Source organism: Schistocerca serialis, chromosome 12 (assembly GCF_023864345.2).
Source record: "Schistocerca serialis cubense isolate TAMUIC-IGC-003099 chromosome 12, iqSchSeri2.2, whole genome shotgun sequence".
Taxonomy (NCBI): Eukaryota; Metazoa; Arthropoda; class Insecta; order Orthoptera; family Acrididae; genus Schistocerca; species Schistocerca serialis.
The window spans coordinates 130,340,947-130,349,365 of NC_064649.1; the positions used below are offsets into that span (position 1 = coordinate 130,340,947).

Here is an 8,419-nt window from a genome sequence, read left to right on the forward strand (position 1 = left end):
GTAGGCAGTATCTATCTTACCCCTACTGAGAGAAGCCTCTACATCCCTTACATTCGCCCTCTAGCCATCCCTGCTTAGCCATTTTGCACTTCCTGTCAGTCTCATTTTTGAGACGTTTGTATCCCTTTTGCCTGCTTCATTTACTGCATTTTTATATTTTCTCCTTTCATCAATTAAATTCAATATTTCTTCTGTTACCCGAGCAGTTCTACTAGCCCTCGTCTTTTTACCTACTTGATCCTCTGCTACCTTCACTACTTCATCCCTCAGAGCTACCCATTCTTCTTCTACTGTACTTCTTTCCCCCACTGCTGTCATTTGTTCCCTTATGCTCTCCCTGAAACTCTGTACAACCTCTGGTTTTGTCAGCTTATCCAGGTCCCATCTCCTTAAATTCCCACCTTTTTGCAGTTTCTTCAATTTTAATCTGCAGTTCATAACCAACAGATTGTAGTCAGAGTCCACATCTGCCCCTGGAAATGTCTTACAATTTAAACCTGGTTCCTAAATATCTGTCTTACCATTATATAATCTGTCTGATACCTTTTAATATCTCCGGGATTCTTCCATGTATACAACCTTCTTTTATGATTCTTGAACCAACTGTTAGCTACGATTAACTTATGCTCTGTGCAAAATTCTAACAGACGGCTTCCTCTTTCATTTCTTAGCCCCAATCCATATTCACCTACTATGTTTCCTTCTCTCCCTTTTCCTACACTCGAATTCCAGTCACCCATGACTATTAAATTTTCGTCTCCCTTCACTATCTGAGTAATTTCTTTTATCTCATCATACATTTCATCTATTTCTTCATCATCTGCAGAGCTAGTTGGCATATAAACTTGTACTACTGTAGTAGGCGTGGGCTTCGTGTCTATCTTGGCCACAATAAGGCGTTCACTATGCTGTTTGTAGTAGTTTACCTGCATTCCTATTTTCGTATTCATTATTAAACCGACTCCTGCATTACGCCTATTTGATTTTGTATTTATAAACCTGTATTCACCTGACCAGAAGTCTTGTTCCTTCTGCCACCGAACTTCGCTAATTCCCACTATATCTAACTTTAACCTATCCATTTCTCTTTTTAAATTTTCTAACCTACCTGCTCGATTAAGGGATCTAACATTCCACGCTCCGATCCGTAGAACGCCAGTTTTCTTTCTCCTGATAACGACGTCCTCCTGAGTAGTCCCCGCCCGGAGATCCGAATGGGGGACTATTTTACCTCCGGAATATTTTACCCAAGATGATGCCATCATCATTCAACCATACAGTAAAGCTGCATGTCCTCGGGAAAAATTACGGCTGTAGTTTCCCCTTGCTTTCAGCCGTTCGCAGTACCTGCACAGCAAAGGCCTTTTTGGTTAGTGTTACAAGGCCAGATCAGTCAATCATCCAGACTGTTGCCCCTGCAACTACTGAAAAGGCTGCTGCCCCTCTTCAGGAACCACACGTTTGTCTGGCCTCTCAACAGATACCCCTCCGTTGTGGTTGCACCTACGGTACGGCCATCTGTATCGCTGAGGCACGCAAGCCTCCCCACCAACGGCAAGGTCCATGGTTCTTGGAAGGGGGGGGGGGGGGGGCGCATAGGAAAGCATTGAAAAAATGTTTCAAACATATCAGTTGCAGGAATGTTTTGTCCTTTGTAGTTAATGTACGCTTCTCCTCGTAATCTAGCCTTATTTATTATGATGTGTTTGTATTTATCATAATGTCGCATGCCTTTTGTCTGGTTATGGCTGTTACCTTATTCATTTCAGTCCATGCTCTCTTTTCTTATTAAATTGCCACTACTAATGAATGATTAGACAACAACCACACAAGATTTTTCTTACAATGTAGTGCCAACAATAGATCAAGAAATCGTTACTGGTAAAGTTTCATTATTGTAAATGTAGGGACATAAACTGTGGGGCACTTCCGGTGATTTAAAAAATATTACATAAAATTAATGTGAAGCTGTAGTATGAAAACTTCTTGAGTCCTGGACTCACGACATTTTCATACCAACTAAAAATTTTGGGTACGATTTTCTTGGCTTTAAAGGCAGAAACTCATGACGTTCTCAACACAGATACATGCGTCTACAGATGGAGAATGCAGAAGTACTGAAACCTGAATTTGTGAAAAATTGGACTTACGACCTTTTCATAGTAACTGATTTATTTATTCTTAAAGCTAGGGATGACAGACTAAACGCCGAAATACTGAATGTCTTTTTCCAAAGCTGTTTCACAGAGGAAGACTGCACTGTAGTTCCTTCTCTAGATTGTCGCACAGATAACAGAATGGTAGATATCGAAATAGATGGCAGAGAGATAGAAAAACAATTAAAATCGCTCAAAAGAGGAAAGGCCGCTGGACCTGATGGGATACCAGTTAGATTTTACACAGAGTACGCGAAGGACCTTGCCCCTCTTCTTGCAGCGGTGTACCGTAGGTCTCTAGAAGAGCGTTCCAAAGGATTGGAAAACGGCACAGGTCATCCCCGTTTTCAAGAAGGGACGTCGAACAGATGTGCAGAACTATAGACCTATATCTCTAACGTCGATCAGTTGTAGACTTTTGAAACACGTATTATGTTCGAGTATAATAATTTTTCTGGAGACTAAAAATCTACTCTGTTGGAATCAGCATGGGTTTTGAAAACGACGATCGTGTGAAACCCAGCTCACACTATTCGTCCACAAGACCCAGAGGGCCATAGACGTGGGTTCCCAGGTAAATGCCGTGTTTCTTGACTTCCACAAGCATTTGATACAGTTCCCTACAGTCGTTTAATGAAGAAAGTAAGAGCATATGGACTATCAGACCAATTGTAAGATTGGATTTAAGAGTTGCTAGATAACAGAATGCAGGATGTCGTTCTCAATGGAGAGAAGTCTTCCGAAGTAAAAGCTATTTCAGGTGGGCTGCAGGGGAGTGTCGTAGGACCGTTGCTATTCAAAATATATATAAATGACCTTGTGGATGACATCGGAAGTTCACTGAGGTTTTTTGCGGATGATGCTGTGGTATATAGAGGTTGTAACAATGGAAAATTGTACCCAAATGCAGGAGGATCTGCAACGAATTGACGCATGGAGCAGGGAATGGCAATTGAATCTCAATGTAGACAAGTGTAATGTGCCGCGAATACATAGAAAGAAAGATCCCTTATCATTTAGCTACAATATAGCAGTTCAGCAACTGGAAGCAGTTAATTCCATAAATTACCTGGGAGTAGTCATTAGGAGGGATTTAAAATGGAGTGACCGTATAAAATTAATAGTCGGTAAAGCAGATGTCAGACTGAGATTCATTGGAAGAATCCTAAGGAAATGCAATCCGAAAACAAAGGAAGTAGGTTACAGTACGCTTGTTCGCCCACTGCTCGAATACTGCTCAGCAGTGTGGGATCCATACCAGATAGGGTTGATAGAAGAGATAGAGAAGATCCAACGGAGAGCAGCGCGCTTCGTTACAGGATCATTTAGGAATAGCGAAAGCGTTACGGAGATGATAGATAAACTCCAGTGGAAGATTCTGCAGGAGAGACGCTCAGTAGCTCGGTACGGGCTTTTGTTGAAATTTAGAGAACATACCTTCACCGAGGAGGCAAGCAGTATATTGTTCCCTCCTACGTATATCTCGCGAAGGGACCATGAGGATAAAATCAGAGAGATTAGAGCCCACACAGAAGCATACCGACAATCTTTATTTCCACGTACAATACGAGACTGTAATGGAAGGCAGAACCGACAGAGGTACTCAAGGTGCCCTCCGCCACACACCGTCAGGTGGCTTGCGGAGTATGGATGTAGATGTAGATGTAGATGTAGGGTGTTCTTTTTCAAACACCCTGTATTCTGAAATGGTGCCCGTTCAGTCAGTGTCCAGATTCACCCGAGCTTACCTTAATAGGTTCCCGGATAAGTGTGATCTGATACCGTATGTACGAGGTACTCTCCTCTATAGACTGTACGGTGTTCTGACGTTTGAACAGATGCAGACGTCGAGAATGAGATTTTCACTCTGCAGCGGAGTGTGCGCTGATATGAAACTTCCTGGCAGATTAAAACTGTGTGCCGGACCGAGACTCGAACTCGGGACCTTTGCCTTTCTCGGGCAAGTGCTCTACCAACTGAGCCACCCAAGCACGAGTAACGCCCCTTCCTCACAGCTTTACTTGCGCCAATACCTCGTGTCCTACCTTCCAAAGTTTACAGAAACACTCCTGCGAACCTTGCAGAACCAGCACTCCTGGAAGAAAGGTTATGGCGGAGATATGGCAGGGTGAAAATCTCATTCTGGAAACATCCCCTAGGCTGTGGCTAAGCCATGTCTCCGCAATATCCTTTCTTCCAGGAGTGCTAGTTCTGCAAGGTTCGCAGGAGAGCTTCTGTGAAGTTTGGAAGGTAGGAGACGAGGTACTGGCAGAAGTAAGGCTGTGAGGACGGGGCGTGAGTCGTGCTTGGGTAGCTCAGTTGGTAGAGCACTTGCCCGGGAAAGGCAAAGGCCCCGAGTTCGAGTCTCGGTCCGGCAGAGTTTTAATCTGCAATTAAGTTTCAGATGAAGACGTGTACATCACGAAAGCGAGTTCGACAGGCGGCCAAACCCTTTCTCACCTCCCTCGAACCTGTAGCTATGTCAAGAGTGTTGGCGGCAGTTTGCGGATCGCGATGTGTTTTTCCGCACAGCCCAACTGCGCAGAGAACGCGACCAGTTCGACAAGTGGGAGAGCCACGCTCCTCGCCACGCGCTCTCGAGGACTTGTACGGCGTGGAGCGCCCTCCAAACTTTCCGATGGGTTTGGAGGGACGGGGCGGGAAAAGAGGAAAATCCCGGCTCCCCTGCCACAACAAACGGAAACACGCCGCGGCGGCGGCACGCGCGCTCTCGCTGCCTCTGCTGCTTACTTCCACCCCCTGCCGCACCGCCTCGTGTTTTCCTCTACTCTCCTGGCTCGCGAGCTTCGACCACCGCCTCGCGGCATCGCGGAAGCCGCCTACCAGCTGCCAGCTAACAGCTACCTGCTGCAGCTGGATGGAGTGGTTGGCAGCAGCCCTCGAGAGCGGTCGCCACTCTTTGAAGTTGCAGTTTGAAGTCTGCACGCCGTTCGGGAGGGGGGGGGGGGGGGAGGGGATCTGTATCTGTACCTCCCTCGCTGCTCTCAAACTGACCGCGATAGAACTCGAGAAAAAACGCTTCCGCCTTTTGTTTGACTTCTCCTGTCGCGCAGCTGCCAAATGTGAGGTAGTCGACTGTGCAACACGCAACATCAAAACAAACAGCGGAATATCCTCATGGCCAGCAGGAAAGGGTAGCATCTCTTGCGAGCGACAACTAATAACCATACCAATATCGATAACTGTAAATACGAGGTGCGACAATAAAGTAATGAGACTGATGCGAAAAAAATATTGCTTACCGTTTTAGTCAAGTTTAGTGTTGTCTCCTTTCGAAGTAGTTCCCTTCTGATTGCACACACTTTTCCAGAGGTTCTGCCATTGATGGTAACGTATCTTCTGTAATATCCTCCAAGACCCCCGTCACAGCTTTTTGGACATCTTGTGTTGTTTGACTCTTGGAATTAGAAAAAAGTCGCACGGAGCGATATCTGGTGAATAAGGTGGCTATGGTAGTACTGAAATTTGTTCTGAGGTTAAAAATTGCTGTACTGACAGAGCAGTATGGGATGGCGCATTTTCGTGATGCAGAACCCAATTATCAGCAATATTGGCTCGGACACGAAGAACTCTTTTACGAAGTCTTTCTAAAATTTCTTTGTGGTCATATTGGTTAACTGTTTGTCCAGGAAGCACCCACTCTGTATGAACAATTCCCTTGGAATCAAAGAAGCACACAAGCATGCTTTTCACTTTTGACTTTGACATGCGAGCTTTTTTTGGTCTGGGTGGTCCCTTTGAGCACCACTGCGAACTTTGGCGCTTTGTCTCTGGATCGTACTGAAAAAACCAACTTTCATCACCAGTGATAACACAGCTCAACAATTCTGGATTGATTTCCGTTTGCTCTAACAGATCGGCTGCCACATTTTTCCGTGTTTCTCACTGTTGTGGTGTGAGAATTTTGCGCAAATCTCTCTCATACCAAGATCTTCAATTATTATTAGACGAACCGTTTATCGACTGATGTTCAGTTCTTCTGCAATCATTTTCACGGATAAACTTCGATCAGATCGTACGATTTCACGCACCCTGGCCAAGTTGACATCCGTCCGTGGCCGGCCGAAGTGGCCGTGCGGTTAAAGGCGCTGCAGTCTGGAACCGCAAGACCGCTACGGTCGCAGGTTCGAATCCTGCCTCGGGCATGGATGTTTGTGATGTCCTTAGGTTAGTTAGGTTTAACTAGTTCTAAGTTCTAGGGGACTAATGACCTCAGCAGTTGAGTCCCATAGTGCTCAGAGCCATTTGAACCATTTGAACATCCGTCCGTGAGGTTGATAGTCGTCCACTGCGGTCTTCATTTTCAACATTCGTTCTGCCTTCAATACACATTTTATGCCAAAGAAAAACTTGACCTCTTGACATAATCTCTCCAAAAGCCTTCTGAAGCTTACCGTAAGTTGTCGTAGCGTTTCCACCCATTCTAACGCAAAAAGAAATTGCATTCCGTTGCGCAATATTGTGCGGTTCCATTTCCGTGACGAGAGACACAAACACGTGTTAACTTATTACAGGACATTGAACGACTGAGCAGTTGCATCGATGTGCCGCTTGACCTAGAAGCAGCTTATAGACCAAGGTCAAAGAAATTATGCCTACGCAAGCCTGCAGGGGTGCCACATCTTGCAAAGCAAATCAGTCTCATTACTTTATTCTCGCACCTCCTCCATTGGCCAACACAGTTAAAGCATCAGTTTTTCGTAGCCCCATAAGAGTCGTCCCATTGTGACACATTTAAAATTTGGCCATGTTCCTCTACAACCTTCCTCCCTCTGCGAGGTGCTAAAGCGTAGCGCCCCGCGATGTCATCCTCAGGCATGGCGACACTTCAAACAGCTAAGGGTCCATAGTAGGACTGTTGAGATTTTTAAAAATATCGCGAATGCGATATATCGATATTTAAAAAATTATCATTATCCGCCCTCGATATATCGCAAAAAATGTGATTCATCGCTGGAAAAAAATAGTGTACCAGCCAAAAGAAGAAGAAAAAGAACATTCGGCTGCACACTGTAAATATACTGCCAGTTTTAGAGTTGTATATTGAAGTATCGATTTAATATTAGATATTCTGCACGTCAGAAAGTGAAAGGAACCTGCGACCACTGTAGTTACTCTATTTTATTTATCTTATTTTTACTGTTGGATATACGCTTAGCTTTTTGTCAAAAGAAACCCAAAACCATGACTGGATGTTGTGTGATGTCCTTAGGTTAGTTAGGTTTAAGTAGTTCTAAGTTCTAGGGGACTGATGACCATAGATGTTAAGCCCCATAGTGTTCAGAGCCATTTGAACCAAACCAAAACCATGTTCTGAAATAGTGTTTTGTTTCTCCACTACACAGTACCACAAGTTCCTCCAAAAAATTGTAACACAACACGTACACAAATTTCACACTAACAGATGTAAACCACCTGATGGAGGTTTAAGCCTTTGAAACGCGTCGTGGAGATAAATAAACAGTGAGCGGTAACAGTAAACTTGTTTGATTAACTTCTCATGGTTGGGATTCACAGTCTCATAATATTTCTTAAAAGACATTACAGTCGCCGTTGACTGTATAAAATATCTATTGTTACGATTGCAATTAAGGCCTTATGGCCATTTTCAAGTAAGACAGCAAAAGTTACATTCTGTCATGTCAGATAGTTTTATATTCTGACAGAATGTAACTTTTGCTGTCTTACTTGAAAATGGCCATAAGGCCTTAATTGCAATCGTAATAATAAATATTTTACACAGTCAACGGCGACTATGATGTCTTTTAAGAAAAAAAAGTAAACTTGTTGTTGTCAGTAACAGTCACGATAAAGCCTAACCTAAAATGTGCGCATTTGAAGTTAATTCTGTACATCAATAGGCTGGCAGCCTGCGTATCCCCCTTAGAGCAGCAATTGGAAGCAAAACGGCGCACGTTAACGTATGCCGATAACCACTTAACTAATAATGGTAACTGAATGTAGGTGGCACAATAAAAGCCACCCGATGGGTCCATTGTTCGGTTTCGTCACATATGGGATTTGTCTGGAACGCTTCATACCGACTTCCCCTGATTTCTCATTTCTGCAAACGCCAGCGCCAAAATTCGCGTGGTGATGTTAACCGTTGCAGTTTCTGTTGGTAGCACCGATTACGCCAGCGTTCCCCTTCACACATCTCCGTATACTGCAAAAACCAGTCTTGTCAATTAGATTTTTGTTAATCGTTTTCAGCGACCGTTCTTTGAAGAATTTCGATGTGA

General features: G+C 44.2%; 2 non-coding genes across 2 annotated transcripts; one reads left to right on the forward strand and one right to left on the reverse strand.

Moving 5' to 3' along the window:
• Window positions 1-4,073: 4,073 nt before the first annotated feature.
• Window positions 4,074-4,148, reverse strand: Trnas-aga (transfer RNA serine (anticodon AGA)). Its single transcript has one exon. It is a non-coding gene; the product is annotated as a tRNA-Ser (tRNA).
• Window positions 4,149-4,459: 311 nt separating this feature from the next.
• On the forward strand, window positions 4,460-4,534 carry Trnas-gga (transfer RNA serine (anticodon GGA)). The gene has a single exon. It is a non-coding gene; the product is annotated as a tRNA-Ser (tRNA).
• The last annotated feature ends 3,885 nt before the right edge of the window (window positions 4,535-8,419 follow it).